At 38.1% G+C, this 19456-nt stretch overlaps 1 protein-coding gene across 2 annotated transcripts in view; it reads left to right on the forward strand.

The window, feature by feature from the left end:
* The window catches only part of MACC1 (MET transcriptional regulator MACC1), a 92853-nt gene that overhangs the window by 42530 nt on the left and 30867 nt on the right, over positions 1-19456 (forward strand). Inside the window, exon 2 of one of the 2 annotated variants that reach the window (XM_027539963.1) lies at positions 2704-2853. The exons of the other annotated variant lie outside the window; for it this stretch is intronic. The gene's annotated coding sequence lies outside the window, so the exon portion shown is untranslated. The remainder of the gene's footprint in view (positions 1-2703; positions 2854-19456) is intronic. 2 annotated transcript variants of the gene reach the window in all.

Genomic DNA, 19456 nt, shown 5'->3' on the forward strand with positions numbered 1-19456 from the left:
CACAAAATATTTGTCAGAGGGTGTTTTCTTTCCTGGCAAAGAATTTGGGGAATCTTATAATTAATTCAATTCAGTAACAATGGGGCAAGTATTGGCTAAAAAGCATTAGATTTTGTTGCAAAAGGACTGAGAAAAACTAGTTAGAAAAAAATACAGTAATTTTTCAGTTACCCTCCTTAGAGAGGTAAAAAGATCATAGTTGAATAATCAATCATGTTAAAAGAGCAATTAAACTTCCAAAGTACTTTTTCTGGTTCCTCTTTTCCAATATTTCTTAAGTATCTTTGTCAGTAGCTACTCATTACTTATGCTAAGACCAACAGAATTGATGTGATTTTTTCACAGATATGAGAAAAATAAAACAAATAAGAGCTATCATTTTCAGCAGTGATTGGTATTAATTCAGGATTTATGGTATTCAGTTTAATCTTTACAATAACTTTTCTACCAAAAAATCTGCAGCCTTATTGATATATAATTCACATACCACTAAAACAACTTTAAAAATATTTTTATACTTTGTTGTCAAGAAAGTTATGCTCAGTGAATTCATTTGTAAGCTTTGTTTTTTTAATTTAATTTTATTTTTTAACTTTACAATATTGTATTGGTTTTGCCATATATCAAAATGAATCCGCCACAGGTATACACGTGTTCCCCATCCTGAACCCTCTTCCCTCCTCCCTCCCTGTACCACCCCTCTGGGTCATCCCAGTGCACCAGCCCCAAGCATCCAGTATCATGCATTGAACCTGGACTGGCGACTCGTTTCATATATGATATTATACATGTTTCAATGCCATTCTCCCAAATCATCCCACCCTCTCCCTCTCCCACCGAGTCCAAAAGACTGTTCTATACATCAGTGTCTCTTTTGCTGTCTCGTATACAAGGGTTATTGTTACCATCTTTCTAAATTCCATATATATGCATTAGTATACTGTATTGGTGTTTTTCTTTCTGGCTTACTTCACTCTACATAATAGGCTCCAGTTTCATCCACCTCATTAGAACTGATTCAAATGTATTCTTCTTAATGGCTGAGTAATACTCCATTGTGTGTACATTTGTAAGCTTTGTTTTGAAGTTGTATCTGTCTAATTTCAAGGTCTGCATTCTTTCTCTTACACCCCAGTTCCTCTGTTGTCATGAGCCTGCCACTGTTTTTGACAGGAGTAATGCAAATACCTGTTAAAATGTTCTACGAAGAATGATGGATAGGAGATAGGGTCCCAAAAGACAACTGACCAGCAATTATTTATTTTCCCTTAGGGGCTGAGGTCAGGGTCTCAAACCATCTGAATAATAGGAGAAGCTTCTGGAATAGGCTAGTTGGAGAAATTATTTCTATATGCACAGGAATAATAGGAAGGAGGGATCAGAGGGAAAGAAAGAGAATCAGCTGGTCCTGCCACTTTTATACAGTACTTTGACTATTAAAGCAGCACCAGCAATGTGGGCTCATTAATAACAAAAACAACAACACTTCTTATTACTCTTCATTTTTTACAGATGATAAACAGAGTCACAGGATGTTTAGTAACTTTCCTTAGTTTATACCCAGGGGTCCAAAACAAGAGAATTCTAACTTCAAAGCCTCAATTCTTTGTATTTTGAAGAAATGCATTTACACATAAAAACAGAAACAAACACTGCTGATAGGGGAAAACTCCTGAGATCTCATAATGTCAAGTACTCTATAAAGTGGTAGAGTTTTATAGGGTGTAAAACTTAAAAGCAAACTAATACAGCATTAGTCTCAGGGTCCTGAAAAGGGCTGTGCAAGTCAAAGACCTACAGGTTCAGATCCCTTAATCACAATAAATTCTACTCTAGGTCCACCCTTTCAGAATCAGTACTTGACCTCTGTACCTTTTGAAAAATACAAGCTGAGAGACTTCTCTTGCACTGAACAATGCAAAAAAGTATTGCTTAAGGTCACTATTTAGACAGTCAAAGTCATATCCAGGAGCTCATGCTACAGTTAAACTTGTTCAGTTACCTACCAGCTCTCTGAAAGTGTCACCTTAATTTATTCACTTGTTTTGTTTTCATTTTTTTTTAACTGAAGAATGATATATACTTACTTGTTTACGTGCATTTTATTGTTTGAGTATTTGTAAGCAGTCTTCAATTTTTTTGAAATCAAGAAAAATTGTGTGTGTGCATAAGGAAGATATATTTCTTAAAGTTAAACTTGAGAGACATATTACTAGGAATATTATATGGCAGCAACAGACATTTGATAACACCTTCATTAACTGTTTTCCACAGTAAAAGTACTAACTTTGTTCTATGACTCAGAAGGTTAGTATCCGTGTTTCTATGTGGGAGCATTAACACAGCTATGATCTCAGGAAGATTTCAGCCCATGTCCTAACTGTAATATGCAGAGGGAGAGTGATTTGTTCAGGTCTGCGATTTAGCCACTCCTCTTAATTGCACAAGTGGGAGTGAATCCCATCTTTAGCTTAGCCGATTGTTTGGATCAAGAGATAATGCTTCTCTGGATCCTCATCAAGAACTGGAGCATATAAATCTGTGTGGGTTGAAATGTGTAAACAGAAACTCAGTTGAGAGAAACTAAGTAGAGTGGGCTTTACTGGACCTGATGATCTGTGCTGCCCTTTTGTAACCTAACATTCTTCTATTAGGACGGGGAAATAAATAGCTGCTTAGCTGGAACCCCTGCTCTCTATCCAGTTTGACAGAATTGCCCTGGGAGAGATGCCATCAGCACATGTTAAGAGAGAATTCCATGATGGAGACTCACACTGTTCAACATACACTAAAGGGTGGGCCTTCCTAGCAGTTACAAGCTCCCCAACACTCCCAGTGGTGTTGATGCTTCCGGTAAGTGATTTGTTTGTATCAAATGCTCACTGTGTAGCTGTAACTAGGAATGTTTTCCATATTGTGGTCTCTATAAGAAAGTGAAGAGACAAATTTTTGGTCTATTTCTAATAATATACTGGAACTTACAGCATGATGTTGGTAAAATTATTTATTATTTTCCTACCAACTCTCTGCAAGTATCACTCTAATTTATTTGCTTATATGTTTTATTTTTTACTGAAGATCAACACATACTTACTTGTTGGGTAACTGCATTGTGCTATTTGAGTGTTTGTAAGCATTTTCAAATTCTTTTTTAAACCAAAGTGTGTGTATGCATACACACACGCACACACACAAACACACAATACTCTTAAAATGAACATACTGAAAGGACTTCAAATTAATAAAACAAATGTTTACTGATTATCAACTATGTGCGTAGGTCAATATTAAATACTGATGATTTATAATGAATATTTATAAGAAGTATATAATACTCTGAAACACTTCTCTCTCCATGGATTAGCCTCTGAACTTTTGAAAGGTTTCTTACAATTTTTAAAGTGTTGATTACATAGTTCTGCTCTCTGAAGTGAAAGACAGGATGTTGCAAGAAAGAGATAAAATCAGGATGAGTAGAACTAACTTTGCCAAGGAAGTGATCTTCTCTTGCTTTAGCCAAATGTCCTACCTAAAAAGTCCTTGTTTGGTAGGAGGTACAGTGCGTGAGGCTGGAGACCACTTTATTTTATTCTCATTGAATTAAACTTTTTATTACTTTTGGTTCAAAGTCTTAAAATCTAAGCCATTGTTACTTTTGACATCATATAGCATCAGAAGTTTAAAAGATCTCATGTGTTGTTCTTATAGAACTCATGGAAATGGCTAGACAGTCAGCAAAAACAAGACCAGGAGCTGACTGTGGCTCAGACCATGAACTCCTTATTGCCAAATTCAGACTTAAATTGAATAAAGTAGGGAAAACCACTAGACCATTCAGGTATGACCTAAATCAAATCCCTTATGATTATGCAGTGGAAGTGAAAAATAGATTTAAGGGCCTAGATCTGATAGATAGAGTGCCTGATGAACTATGGAATGAGGTTCGTGACATTGTACAGGAGACAGGGATCAAGACCATTCCCATAGAAAAGAAATGCAAAAAGAGCAAAATGGTTGTCTGGGGAGGCCTTACAAATAGCTGTGGAAAGAAGAGAAGCAAAAAGCAAAGGAGAAAAGGAAAGATATAAACCTCTGAATGCAGAGTTCCAAAGAATAGCAAGAAGAGATAAGAAAGCCTTCTTCAGCCATCAATGCAAAGAAATAGAGGAAAACAACAGAATGGGAAAGACTAGGGATCTCTTCAAGAAAATTAGAGATACCAAAGGAACATTTCATGCAAAGATGAGCTCGATAAAGGACAGAAATGATATGAACATAACAGAAGCAGAAGATATTAAGAAGAGATGTCAAGAATACACAGAAGAACTGTACAAAAAAGATCTTCATGACCCAGATAATCATGATGGTGTGATCACTGACCTCGAGCCAGACATCCTGGAATGTGAAGTCAAGTGGGCCTTAGAAACCATCACTACGAACAAAGCTAGTGGAGGTGATGGAATTCCAGTTGAGCTATTCCAAATCCTGAAAGATGATGCTGTGAAAGTGCTGCACTCAATATGCCAGCAAATTTGGAAAACTCAGCAGTGGCCATGGGACTAGAAAAGGTCAGTTTTCATTCCAATCCCAAAGAAAGACAATGCCAAAGAATGCTCAAACTACCGCACAATTGCACTCATCTCACACGCTAGTAAAGTAATGCTCAAAATTCTCCAAGCCAGTCTTCAGCAATATGTGAACTGTGAACTTCCTGATGTTCAAGCTGGTTTTAGAAAAGGCAGAGGAACCAGAGATCAAATTGCCAACATCCGCTGGATCATAGAAAAAGCAAGAGAGTTCCAGAAAAACATCTATTTCTGCTTTATTGACTATGCCAAAGCCTTTGACTGTGTGGATCACAATAAACTGTGGAAAATTCTTCAAGAGATAGGAATACCAGACCACCTAATCTGCCTCTTGAGAAATTTGTATGCAGGTCAGGAAGCAACAGTTAGAACTGGACATGGAACAACAGACTGGTTCCAAATAGGAAAAGGAGTACGTCAAGGCTGTATGTTGTCACCCTGTTTATTTAACTTATATGCAGAGTACATCATGAGAAACGCTGGACTGGAAGAAACACAAACTGGAATCAAGATTGCCGGGAGAAATATCAATCACCTCAGATATGCAGATGACAACACCCTTATGGCAAAAAGTGAAGAGGAACTCAAAAGCCTCTTGATGAAAGTGAAAGTGGAGAGTGAAAAAGTTGGCTTAAAGCTCAACATTCAGAAAACGAAGATCATGGCATCCTGTCCCACCACTTCATGGGAAATAGATGCAGAAGCAGTGGAAACAGTGTCAGACTTTATTTTTCTGGGCTCCAAAATCACTGCAGATGGTGACTGCAGCCATGAAATTAAAAGACGCTTACTCCTTGGAAGGAAAGTTATGACCAACCTAGATAGCATATTGAAAAGCAGAGACATTACTTTGCCAACAAAGGTCCGTCTAGTCAAGGCTATGGTTTTTCCTGTGGTCATGTATGGATGTGAGAGTTGGACTGTGAAGAAGGCTGAGTACCGAAGAATTGCTGCTTTTGAACTGTGGTGTTGGAGAAGACTCTTGAGAGTCCCTTGGACTGCAAGGAGATCCAACCAGTCCATTCTGAAGGAGATCAGGCCTGGGATTTCTTTGGAAGGAATGATGCTAAAGCTGAAACTCCAGTACTTTGGCCACCTCATGCGAAGAGTTGACTCATTGGAAAAGACTCTGATGCTGGGAGGGATTGGAGGCAGGAGGAGAAGGGGATGACAGAGGATGAGATGGCTGGATGGCATCACTGGCTCGATGGATGTGAGTCTGAGTGAACTCCAGGAGCTGGTGATGGACAGGGAGGCCTGGCGTGCTGCAATTCATGGGGTCACAAAGAGTCGGACACGACTGAGCGACTGATCTGATCTGATTCTCATACTCTCCTTCTCACAGAGTTCAGATCAGGAGGTGAGAGTTTGATTCTTACACCTACCAGTGATGATCCTGGTATCCTGAGCAACTCATTTAACCTCTCTTCAGCTAAGTTTTACCATCTGCAAAATGAACATTCTTTGTCTAAAATAATTCTTTTCTCTTTTCTTCATGGTCACTTGTAACTGCAGTCACTTGAATTAATTCTGAAGGCTAAAAATTGCCAACTGCCTGAGCCAAGACCACTCCATAATTTGCAATGCTCAGTGCAAAATGAAAATATGGAACCCCTTGTTCAAACATAGTACTTCAAGATGGCAACAGCAGAGTATTAGACCAAGCATGAGACCCTGCTGAGAATGGGACCCTGGTTCATACATTCTTCTTGTGGGTCCTGCTAACTTGTGACAGTCTTTTGGGGTCAAGATTGTGACTTGATGATACTCTCCAGCAACAAGCCTGGGCATAGCCTCTCATCTTACTTCCTTGTTCTGACCAGCAGATAGGAAGCATAGTGTAGGGTTCAAAAGCTTATTCTCTGGAATCATTTATCCCTAAGTTCAAACAATGGCTTTGCTGTTTAGTACCTACGTAATTTTGGGCAAATAAACTCCCAAAGCTCGATTTCCTTATCTTTAAAACCACCTTTCTAGAGTTGTTGCTAGTTATAAATGAGAAAATTCATGCATGGCACTGAGGACGATAATAGTAATAGCTCTTATTATGAATTGTTGTTGTTTAGTCTCTAAGTCATGTCTGACTCTTGTGATGCCATGGACTATATATAACCCACCAGGCTCCTCTATCCATGATATTTTCCAGGCAAGGATATTGGAATGGGTTACTATTTCCTTTTCCACTTATTATGGATACGTTTTATTATTTTTCATGTCTGAAGTATTCCTTTTGTGTATTTGTTTAGAGTCCTTTACACTTTCTGTTTCAGACTACGGTTCCTAGGAAGGTTTCTTGGCTACATCATGAAGCTGAACATAAAACAATTTCCACTCTACTGTTTCTCTGTCTCTGATTTATACTTGCTAATATGATGTTATCCTGAATAATTATTGTAATTTACCAAAACTTCAGCTCTGCCAGTGATGGAAGGCTGGTAAAATAAAAAGGACATGATGGAAATCTTGACATGGTTATATTAACAATATGATGTATTGATAGAATGTTTTGAGTCACAACAATTTGAGGCATCATAGAAATGATTGTCTATTACTAATACTGCCTAATGCACCAGGGTCCCTGCTGCCCTCCCTGGAGAAGAGCGTAAAGCTATTTGTCTTAGGAAAAGTGACTGCTGATATTTTCCCTGTCAGGTCTTTTAAATCTTTGATCATGATTACCAGAAAGAAAACGCAGTGCAGTTGCTCAGTTGTGTCCGACTTTTTGCAACCCTATGGATTGTAGCCTACCAGGCTCCTCTGTCCATGGAATTTTCCAGGCAAGAGTACTGGAGTGGGTTTCCATTTCCTTCTCCAGGGGATCTTCCCTACCCAGGGATCGAACCCAGGTCTCCCGCATTGTAGGCAGACGCTTTACCATCTGAGCCACCAGAGGTAACATTCAAAACCACCTGTGGTGGATTCATTTTGATATTTGGCAAAACTAATACAATTATGTAAAGTTTAAAAATAAAATAAAATTTAAAAAAAAAACACTAAATCATTAGTCATGGTTTAATGACTAATGGTAAGGATATATGCAATACCAATCAAAAGATTGCCAGTATACAATCAGAAGGTGCCCTGGGGCTAATATCCAGTGAGGACATACACATGATGAAAACATCCAGTGAAATCACAGCAGGTAAGCATCATCACAGTTATTTCTTTTGCTTATAGTTCTTTTGTGTTCCCTTGAGACTTTTTATACCAGTTGCATTTTCAGGAAAATGCAAAGTTATTTAGGTAGGTTTGGCCTTTTGGGAATGAAGTCCACTAATCCAATAATTGCTCTTCTGACATTTTAGCATGTACTGTCACCTATAAGAGTAATAGCCTAGATGGAAGTATTTTTAATATCACATAGGTAAAGAATTAAATGCAGTACAGATCATAGAAATATAAAGGAGATCTGAGATATTCAAGGACAAGTTGGAAAATACTTTGAACCTACTTGGTGGCTAAATATAGCAATCTTCCCTGTATAATGACTAGCATAAACATAATGACTTCAAATGAATGCATTTTAAAGGAGTAATTCTTTTAAATGGTACTGCTTCCCAGGTTACTCTTGGAAACACTGCCCCCTTCTGAAAAAAATCTGCAATCTTTTACTAAGTTATACAGTTGGTAAATTTTCTCAGTCACTTAAGGCCTAATTGAAAAAGTAAAATAAATGAAGATCAAAACTTTACTCATTGGTTCTTTAAGAAAAAAATAAAAGTAGATCATGTTGAATCAGAATAATTGTGTTGTAAAAGCATACTGGCAAGAGCATGTCCCCAGTTAAGTTAGTAAGGTACTAGATTGCTCTTTTCTTACTTATTCATTCCAAAAAAGACCGACTTCATGCTTCTTTAGATGAAGTTTAAATTTTCCCATTTCCAACAGCAATTACAACTGAGTATAAAGTTTAACTAGAAGAAAACACAAGGAAATAAATGATAAATGTGCCTAGTGCTGTTTGCACCTGTGTAAACATGCACTGCCCTCTGCATGCCGGCACCATGTTCCTTCCAGTCAAGAGCTTTTCCCTTATACTGCCTGTCCCTACATTTATAGGAAAAGAATTCCAGATTTAGAAGAAAGTCCAGTGAGGTGTGTGTGCATGTGTGTGTGTGTGTGTGTTATCCTGTGTGTATGTTTATACAGAAAAAAAATTACAAAAAGAAAGATCTGCTGAGGGGTAGTGGGAACAGCCAGAAGATAGGAGAAATCTATTGGGAAAGAAATCAGCAGGGTGGTTTTTAGAACGTGATTCTTAAAATGTGTCCTCCGCTACACCAGAACCACTGCATCCTATCACTTGGCCACTTCCTTAAAAAAGCAAATTCTCAAGTGCAACCCCAGCCCTTCTGTTAACAGATTAGAAGGGCTGATGGGGTGGCTCCAGCGAACTGTTTTGTTTGGTGTTTGTTCAAGCCTTCCATGTCATTCTAGTAGGGTTGCATTTTACAACTACTGGCTTAAATGACAGTGAAGATCTTCTTAGGTGACTGGAGAAGAGGACTACTCCACAAAGAATTCCAGCACAACCACCTTGTCCCTTTGTGAGGAGTTATGATCCTACAGGAGCATAATGTCATAGGCACCATTCCTGGTTCTTACATGGTTGAGATATTCTCACTGTATTCCATTGGGTTATAATTATGTTTTACATCAAGGGTTATATGCTGCTAAATAATCCTTGGTATAAATTATTCCTTTCTTTTTTCTGTAAGAAATTAAAGAGTTTAGGTAGATTTCTGTCTAAACTGGTTTTCCATTTAAAATGTACTTTATCTGTTTGAAAAATACTTTTTATATTTAAGTATTTTCCCCCGTTTTAATTTGCTTAATTTTACTGAAGGATGTGAACTTAGTTTTCCTGTTTTAAAGTTTTGGCTACACTATTTCAAAGTGTTCTAAGGATTTTAGTATTGGGCATTACATTTTGCAAAATCAACCAGAGAATTTTGAGAATCTGCCAGGAAACAAAGTTCAGTATAAAATGCACGTATAATTCTGCTTTTCACCAGAACTTTCTATGTGGCTTCACCTGTTAGAGAAAAAAAACTGCTATTGCACCATATTTTAATGAGATACTTTTTGCATTTGCTTATACACCATGTTTGGAAACTATGACCGCTTGTTCCTTTTCTTTCTCCACCTTCCTTTTCTTTGGCCATGCCACACAGTGTGTGGGGTCTTAGCTGCCCAGTCAGACTGGACCTGCTTCACCTCCATTGGGAACATGGAGGGAGTCTTAACCAGTGGACTGGCAGGGAAGGTCCTCTTTTTTCTTTTCTTTTCCTTCCTCCCCTATTCTTTCTCCTCTTTAATTTTTTTTCTTTTATATCAGAAAAGGCTTTTTATTTCTTTTTTTTTTTATTTCTTAAAAAAAGTTTTTGAAGTGAAATGTCAAGAACTTGAAAGTAATGTATGGCAAAAAAGACAAGTGAGAGGTGAAGGAGCTGTGGTTAACAGATGGACAACAGGAAGCAAGATTAAGCAACAGTGGAAACTGGAACTGGAAGGTAGGATAGTCTCAGAATAGATTGTTGGGAACCTTGAGTCTGAGAAGGGGTATGGCAGCTTGCATTATGGAGTGTATGGGATAGCTGCAATGTGCATGAGTAATTATGACTGGTCAGCCACTCACCAGCTATTCGATCTTGTAGGTTACTTATGTCCCGTTGCTAAGATTCATTTTTGGACTCTATGAAATCTGATTTAATATACCTATTTTTCAGTGTTGTCATAGGTTTCAGAGAAAACATATATGTAAAGAAAGCTGAAGCTCAGCAATGCCAGTCTACAGTTAGTACATACGGATACCTTTACTTGTAATTTGTCTGTTTTTATAGTTGCGTGATACTCCATTGTATTATAACACCACAGTTTATTAATTTATATAGCAAAGGATATTTTGATTGATTCTAGTTTTTTGATAAATATATAAAGAACATTCTTATATATTTCTTCTAATGCACATATGCAAGGTTTACTAGAAACAAATAACTGGGATTGAAATTGCTAGGTACCACCATCCCAGGTGGTGCTAGTGGTAAAGAATGCACCTGCAATCCATGAGGCCCAGGTGGGAAAGATCCCTGAAATAGAAAATGGCACCCCATTTTTGTCTGGGAAATCCCATGGGCAGAGGAGCCTGGCAGGCTACAGTCTATAGGGCTGCAAAGAGTCAGACAGGACTGAGCGCGCATACACACACACACACACACACACACACACACACACACACATACCCTAAGCATCTTTCCTAGATAATACTAGATTGCTTTCTAAGTGGTTGTGCTTATTGACACGTCTACTGCTGCTAAATCACTTCAGTCGTGTCCTACTCTGTGTGACCCCATAGACGGCAGCCACCAGGCTCCCCTGTCCCTGGGATTCTCCAGGCAAGAACACTGGAGTGGGTTGCCATTTCCTTCTCCAATGCAGGAAAGTGAAAAGTGAAAGTGAAGTCGCTCAGTCGTGTCCGACTCTTAGCGACCCCGTGGACTGCAGCCTACCAGGCTCCTCCGTCCATGGGATTTTCCAGGCAAAGTACTGGAGTGGGGTGCTATTGCCTTTGTCTACTAGGAGTGTATAAAAATTCTCTGTGCTCCTCATCTTTTCCAATAATTAGTGTTGCCAGATTTTAAAATTTTTCCAAATTTCATGGTTGAAAATTGTATCTCATGTGGCATCATTTAGCAGTTCCCTGATTACTGATAAATTGAGCATATTTTAATATATTTGTTTGATATTAACAAGAGGTGGCAAGAATACACAGAAGAACTATACAAAAAAGATCATAATGACCCAGATAACCATGATGGTGTGATCATTCACTTAGAGCCAGACATCCTGGAGTGTGAAGTCAAGTGGGCCTTAGGAACAATCACCATAAACAAAGCTAGAGAAGGTGATGGAATTCCATCTGAGCTGTTTCAAGTCCTAAAAGATGATGCTGTTAACTTGCTGCACTGAATATGCCAGAAAATTTGGAAAACTCACAAATGGCCACAGGACTGGAAAAGGTCAATTTTTATTTCAATCCCAAAGAAAGACAATGCCAAAGAATGTTCAAACTACTGCACAATTGCACTTATCTCACACACTAGCAAAATAATGCTCAGAATTCTACAAGCTAGGCTTCACCAGTACTTGAACTGAGAATTTCCAGATATTCAACCTAGATTTAGAAAAGGTAGAAGAACCAGAGATCAAATTGCCAACATCCATTGGGTCATAGAAAAAGCAATAAAATTCCAGAAAAAACATCTGCTTCATTGACTGAGCTAAAGCTTTTGACTCTGTGGATCACAACAAACTGTGGAAATTTCTTCAAGAGATGGGAATACCAGACCACCTTACCTGCCTCCTGAGAAACCTGCATGCAGGTCAAGAAGCAACAATTAGAGAACAAGGTGGTAGAGGAATAGGTGGACGTGGAATATATCTCTCTCCACAGATACAAATAGGAATACACCTTCAGACATAGAAGTGCATGGAGAACACCAGGTGAGAGGGGACAGGAGTACCTACCAGTGGAAAAGAATATATAGAATCATGCAAAGCTTGGTAGGATGAAGGAACTAGGGGGAAAAACAGGAGTGTTCGTAGGACTGGACCTGCCCTCCATGGGTGGGGGAACTGAAGCAGAGGTCCGATCCCCATGTCGGGGCAATTGTCTGAGTCAGAGGAGAAACACTGAAGGCTGAGAGTGAAACAGCTGATCTGTGGCAGCCTAAATGGAATGAGAATCAGGCAGTCCTTGCTGCAGCCATATGCACCCTGGACAGGAATGCTGGTCCCCTGGAAGGCACAGTGGCTGGGAGCTGGAGTTTAGGGATTGTGGGACAATCCCAGGGCGAGGGCTGCTGTTGACCCCAGAGAGACAGATTGAGGGGATATGAGGGAGGAGATCATGGTGGGAAATGCCTGTGGAGGAAATCCAGGCAGCCACGGAAGCAAGGCGATGCTGCTGAGTCATGTGTAGCAGGTAGAAACATCACCATAGCCTTTCTCTCTCCACACACCAGCACTGGCAGCTGAACAATAGAGAGGCTGGCCCATCAAACACCTGACGCACTGAACTACAGAGTAGGACCCCACCCAGAGTGCTCCTTAAAGTGACTGATGCGCCAATCTACAGAGTAGACCCCAGTCAAGGGGGCCCCCTCTTGTGCCTGAACGGGCGGAGCTATAGAGAAAGACTGACCAAAGAGGCTTTCTGATTGCCAGCTACAAGAGGCTCAAAAAGACGCTGATGGGCCATAACTCCTGCGGTGGAGGCAGTCCATGTCCCTGCACACTTGGCTCCACCAGGGTCCCTGCAAGCCAAGCAGCTGTTCCACCTTCACACTCAACTCTCACTGGGGCAGAGCTGCCACAGGCAAAAAAATTCTTGAGTCTATGCACTCAGGGTCGCTTCGGTTGTGTCCGACTCTTTGCGAACCTGTGGATTGTGGCCTGCCAGGCTTCTGTTTCAGAGAGGGGGTTCTCCAAGCAAGAATACTAAAGGGTATTGGCCAATACTGGTTGCCATACTCTTCTAGAGCATTATTTTTCCTGCTGCCCTCGCTGTCAGCCCCTTTGAGTACCTGGTGCTGACAGAACCCCTGGGAACCAAACAGCTGCACCACCTCCGCACCTGGCCCTCACAGAGGCAAACCCAGGTCCTTCAGGGAAGCCTCAGGAGCTAAACACCAATGGACAACCCACATGCAGAGGTAGAAATAAAACCACAATTGAAACTCAGGGGCAGTGTGGCTAAGGAAGAATACCCAAAACCTTCAAAACAGCTGTTCAAGCTGCAGATTAAATCCACATGATCAACTAGGCAGACTTTGTGTCTATGCAATATATAAAAGGCCATTGAGAGCTCCCACAAAAGAAAATGCAATAGCTCTGATAGCTGTGGACCTTGAAGGCAAGACAGACAGGAGTAGGACCAGATTAAAATCTGAGCTGCCCCCACAGCAGGTCCAGAGATCAGCACAGTGTTGGAGGGCATCCTAGGGAGGTGAGGTGGACTGTGACTCCCAGCGAGGGAAAGGACTCTGACAGCAGAGACTCAAGAAAAACATTTACTATTCTTATTTTTTGAGTTGTTCTGTGGATTCTTCTCGATATTTTTTTCTTTTCTGTTCTTTTTTTCCTTTTTCCCCCCTCTCTGTTGTAATTGTCGATTTTATTGGTACTAAGAAATCCAATTAAGCTTTTGAGCTTTTTTTTTTTAAGTCACATTTTTATTGTTATAAACCTCTGCCTGTACGTTGGGCTTTTGCAGCTGTGGAGGTTTCCTTTTTTATTTTCTCTTTTTTAAATTTTAATTTTTAAACCTATTATTTTTTTCTGCATTTATTCCTTTGTTTGCTTTTCCTACTGTTCTTTTCCTCTTGCAGTTAATCTTTAACATATATAAATCTTCTTTATCTACCTCTATTTAACTTTGTATATCTACTCTTGCCTTTCCTTCTCTCCTTTCCTCTCAACAGATTTGTTAGTTTTATTTTGATTGCTTTATTCCCCAATTGGCACTTTGCTTTAGTTTTGTCTTCCAGTTTGTGCTTTAGTTTTGTTCTGGTAGATATAATTTTTGATTTCCTTTGTTCACTGGGTCAATCTATTTGTACTTTATTTTTGTTGGACTGTTTTGATTTTGCTTATGGGTGTATATTTATATGTGTATATTCAGTTACACTTTTTATTGTTGTTATAAACCTCTGCCTCTTTGTTGGGTTTTTGCAGTTCTGTGGAGTTTTACTTTTTTTTTTTCTTTATTCTTTTTCTTCTCATTTTTTTTCTCTTTTTTATACTTTTAATTTTTAATTTTTTAAACCTATTATATTTTTCTAGATGTATTCCTTTATTTTCCTTTTCTACTGTTCTTTTCCCCTTGCAGTTAATCTATAATGTATACAAATCTACCTCTATTTAATTTTGCATATCTATTCTTTCTTTTCTTTCTTTCCTTTTCTCTCAACATATTTTTTAGCTTTGTTTTCATTTCTTTATTTCCCACTAAGCACTTTGTTTTAGTTTTATTTTCCAATCTGTGCTTTAGTTAGTTTTGTTCTTAACTGGTAAATATAATTTTTTCTTTCCTTTGTTCTCTGCATCAATCTACTGTACTTTATTTTTGTTGGTCTCTTTTGACTTTGCTCATGGGTGTAGATGTATATCCCATTATTTTAATTATTATTTGCCTGATTTTGTAACTGCCATTTATCTGGAGTTCATCATTGGTTTCTTGTTTTTGGATATTTGTTTTAATCTCACTTAATGCCATAACAAACCACTTGTGGAATGTTTGTTCCTGAGCAGATATCAAGCCCTGAGCCTTTGGAGTGGGAGCACTGACTCCAAGACCCTAGACTGCCAGAGAACTAACCCTGGGGAGTATCAAATAGTGAGAACTCACACAAAGGAAATCACTTGAATACAAGACCTGGCATCACCCAACCACCAGTAGCAGCCTGTGTATGACACTTCATCTGAATAACACACAAAACAAAAATACAAACCCAATCATCAACAGACAGGAGTACCACCTTGCTCAGCCTTGCCCATTAGAGGAAAAACAAACAAACAAACAAAATCTCAGCACAAATCTCACCCTTTACAAAGCTTATACAAACCACTGGAGCAACCATAGGAGGGCAGAAACCAAAAGGAAGAAAGAATTCAACCTTCTTCAAGGAAAGAATTCAATTTTCTTTGAAGCCTAGGAAAAGGAGACCTCAAACACAATAACTTAAAAAAATAAATAATGAAGGTTAAAAAATTAAATTAAATTAAAAAAAAGAAAAGGCAGACAAATACTGCACAAATGAAGGAACAAACTAGAAACACAGACATCTAAATAAATGAAGAGGAAATAGGGAAACTATCTGAAAAACAATTCAGAATAATGATAGTAAAGATGATCAAACACCTTGAAAACAAAATGGAGAAAATGCAAGAATCAATTAACAAAGAATTAGAAGAATTAAAGAATAAACACACAGAGACAAACAGCACAATTACTGAAATGAAAAATACTCTAGCAGGAATCAATAACAGACTGTCTGAAGCAGAAGAACGAATCAGTGAGGTGGAAGATAAAATGGTGGAAATAACTTCTGAAGAACTAAATAAAGTAAAAAGAATGAAAAGAACTGAGGACCATCTCAGAGACCTCTGGGACAATATCAAACACACCAACATTCAAATTATAGGTGTCCAAGAAGAAGAAGATAAAAAGGGTATGAGAAAATTTTTAAGAGATTATAGTTAAAATGTCCACAACATGGAAAAGAAAATAGTCCATCAAGTCCAAGAGGCACAAAGAGTCCCATACAGGATAAACCCAAGGAGAAACATGCCAAGACACATACTAATCAAACTAACAAAGACTAAACACAAAGAAAGAATATGAAAAGCAGCAAGGGAAAAGCAACAAGTAACACATAAGGGAAACCCCATATGCTTAACAGCTGATCTTTCAGCAGAAACTCTGCAGGCTGGAAGGAAATGGCAGGATATATTTAAAGTATTGAAAGGGAAAAATCTACCTGGCAAGGAAAAATGTACTTGGCAAGAATCTCATTCAAATTTGATGGAGAAATAAAAAGTTTTTCAGGCAAGCAAAAGTTAAGAGAATTCAGTACCACCAAACCAACTTTACAGCAAATGTTAAAGGGACTTATATAGTCAAGAAATACAAGAAAAGAAAAAAGATTTACAGAATCAACCCTGAACAAGTAAGAAAATGGCAATAGGAATATATATATATATATATATATATATATATCTCAATAATTACTTTAAATGGATTAAATGTTCCAGCCAAAAGACACAGGTTGGCTGAATGGATACAAAAAGAAGACCCATATATATGCCATCTGCAAGAAACCCACTTCAGACCTCAAGACACATATAGACTGAAAGTGAGAGGATGGAAAAATACATTCCATGCAAATAGGAAGCAAAAGAAAGCTGGAGTAGCAATCTTCATAGCAGACAAAATAGACCTTGAAGAAGATTACAAGAGAAAAGGAAGGACACTGTATAATGATCAAGGGATCAACCCAAGAGGAAGACATAACAATTGTAAATAACTATGCACCCAACATAGGAGCACCTCAATACATAAGAAAAGCACTAACAGACATAAAAGGAGAAATTGACAGTAACACAATAATAGTAGGAGACCTTAACACCCCACTCACACCAATGGACGGATCATCAAAACAGAAAATTAATAAGGAAACGGAAGTCTTACATGATACATTGGATGAGGTGAATCTCATTGATATCTTCAGGACATTCTATCCAAGTACAGAAGAATACACCTTCTTTTCAAGTGCACCTGGAACATTCTCCAGGATAGACCACTTCTTGGGTCACAAATCAAACTCCAGGAAATTTAAGAAAATTGAAATCATATCAAGCATCTTCTCAGACCATAATGCTATGGGACTAGATATCAATTACAAGAAAAAAAAACTGTAAGAAACACAGACACATGGAGATTAAACAACACATTTCTAAATAATCCAACAGGTTACTGAAGAAATCAAAAGAGAAATCAAAAAATTTCTAGAAACAAATGACAATGAAAAAACAACAACTCAAAACCTATGGGATGTAGCAAAAGCACAGCTAAAGAGGGAAGTTTATAACAATACAATACTTCCTCAAGGATAAAGAAAAACATCAAATAGATAACCTAACTTTAAACCTGAAACAACTGGAAAAGAAGAACAGAAAGAAAAAAAATTAATAGAAGGAAAGAAATCATAAAGATCCAAGGAGAAATAAATGAAAAAGAAATGAAAGAAACAAAAGTAAAGATTAATAAAACTAAAAGCTGGTTATTTGAGAAGATAAACAAAATTGACAAAACTTTAGCCAGACTCATCAAGAAAAAAAGAGAGAAGAATCAAATCAACAACATTAGAAATGAAAAAACAGAGGTTACAAAAAACAATGCAGAAATGCAAAGGCTTATAAGAGACCATTATGAACAACTACATGGCAATAAAATAGATAAACTGTAAGAAATGGACAGATTCTTAGAAAAGTTCAATCTTCCAAGACTGAACCAGGAAGAAATAGAAATTATGAACAACCCTATTACAAGCACTGAAATTGAAGCTGTGATCAAAAATCTCCCCAAAACAAAAGCCCAGGATCAGATGGCTTCACAGGAGAGTTCTGCCAAACATTTAGAGAAGAGCTAATGCCTATCCTTCTAAAACTCTTTCAAAAAATTGCAGAGGAAGGAACGCTTCCAAGCCATCACCTTGATACCAAAACCAGACAAAAACAACACACAAAAAAGAAAACTACAGGCCAATATCATTGATGAACATAGATGCAAAAATCCTCAACAAAATTTTAGCAAACAGAATTCAGCAACACATCAAAAAGCTTGTATACCATGATCAAGTTGGGTTTATTCCAGGAATGCAAGGATTCTTCAATATATGCAAATCAATCAATGTGATACACCATATTAACAAGTTGGCAGATAAAAACCATATGATAATCTCAATAGATGCAGAAAAAGTCTTTGACAAAATTCAGCACCCATTTATGATGAAAACTCTTCAAAAACTGGGCATAGAAGGAACCTACCTCAACATAGTAAAGATCATATATGATAGTTCAGTTCAGTCACTCAGTCGTGTCCGACGCTTTGCGACCCTGTGAATTGCAGCACGCCAGGCCTCCCTGTCCATCACCAACTCCCGGAGTTCACTCAGACTCACGTCCATCGAGTTGGTGATGCCATCCAGCCATCTCATCCTCTGTCGTCCCCTTCTCCTCCTGCCCCCAATCCCTCCCAGCATCAGAGTCTTTTCCAATGAGTCAACTCTTCGCATGAGGTGGCCAAAGTACTGGAGTTTCAGCAAATATTATTCTCAATGGTGAAAACTGAAAGCATTTCCCTTAAGATCAGGAATAAGACAAGGGTGTCCACTTTTGCCACTATTATTCAACATAGTTCTGGAATTCCTAGCTACAGCGAACAGTGATGACAAATAAATAAAAGGAATCCATATCAGAAAAGAAGAAATAAAGCTCTTACTGTTTGCAAATGACATGATACTGTACACAGAAAACCCTAAAGATAGTATCAGAGAATTACTAGAGCTAATCAGTGAATTTGGCAAAGTTGCAGGATACAAAATCAATACATAGAAATCACTTGCAATTCTGTATACTAACAATGAATAATCAGAAAGAGAAATCAAGGAATTAATCCCATTCACCACTGCAACAAAAAGAATTAAATATCTAGGAATAAACCTACCTAAGGAGACAAAAGAACTGAACACAGAAAAGTATAAGTCACTATTGAAATAAATCAAAGATGATATAAACAGATGGAGAGATATTCCATGTCCCTGGGTAGAAAGAATCAATATTGTGAAAATGACTATGCTACCAAACACAATCTACAGATTCAATGCGATCCTTTTCAAGTTACCATTGGCATTTTTCACAGAACTAGAACAAAAAATTTCACAATTCATATGGAAATACAAAAGACCCTGAATCGCCAAAGCAATCTTGAGAAAGAATGGAGCTGGAGGAATCAACCTTCCTGACTTCAGATTATACTACAAAGCTACAGTCATCAAGACAATATGGCACTGGCCAAAAACAGAAATATACACCAATGGACAAGATAGAAAGCCCAAAAATAAACCCATGCACCTATGGGTACCTTATTTTTGACAAAGGAGGCAAGAATATACAATGGGGCAAAGACAGCCTCTTCAATAAATGGTGCTGGGAAAACTGAACAGCTACATGTAAAAGAATGAAATTAGAACACTTCCTAACACCATACACAAAGATAAAATCAGAATGGATTAAAGACCTAAATGTAA

This window comes from Bos indicus x Bos taurus, chromosome 4 (assembly GCF_003369695.1).
Source record: "Bos indicus x Bos taurus breed Angus x Brahman F1 hybrid chromosome 4, Bos_hybrid_MaternalHap_v2.0, whole genome shotgun sequence".
NCBI lineage: Eukaryota > Metazoa > Chordata > Mammalia > Artiodactyla > Bovidae > Bos > Bos indicus x Bos taurus.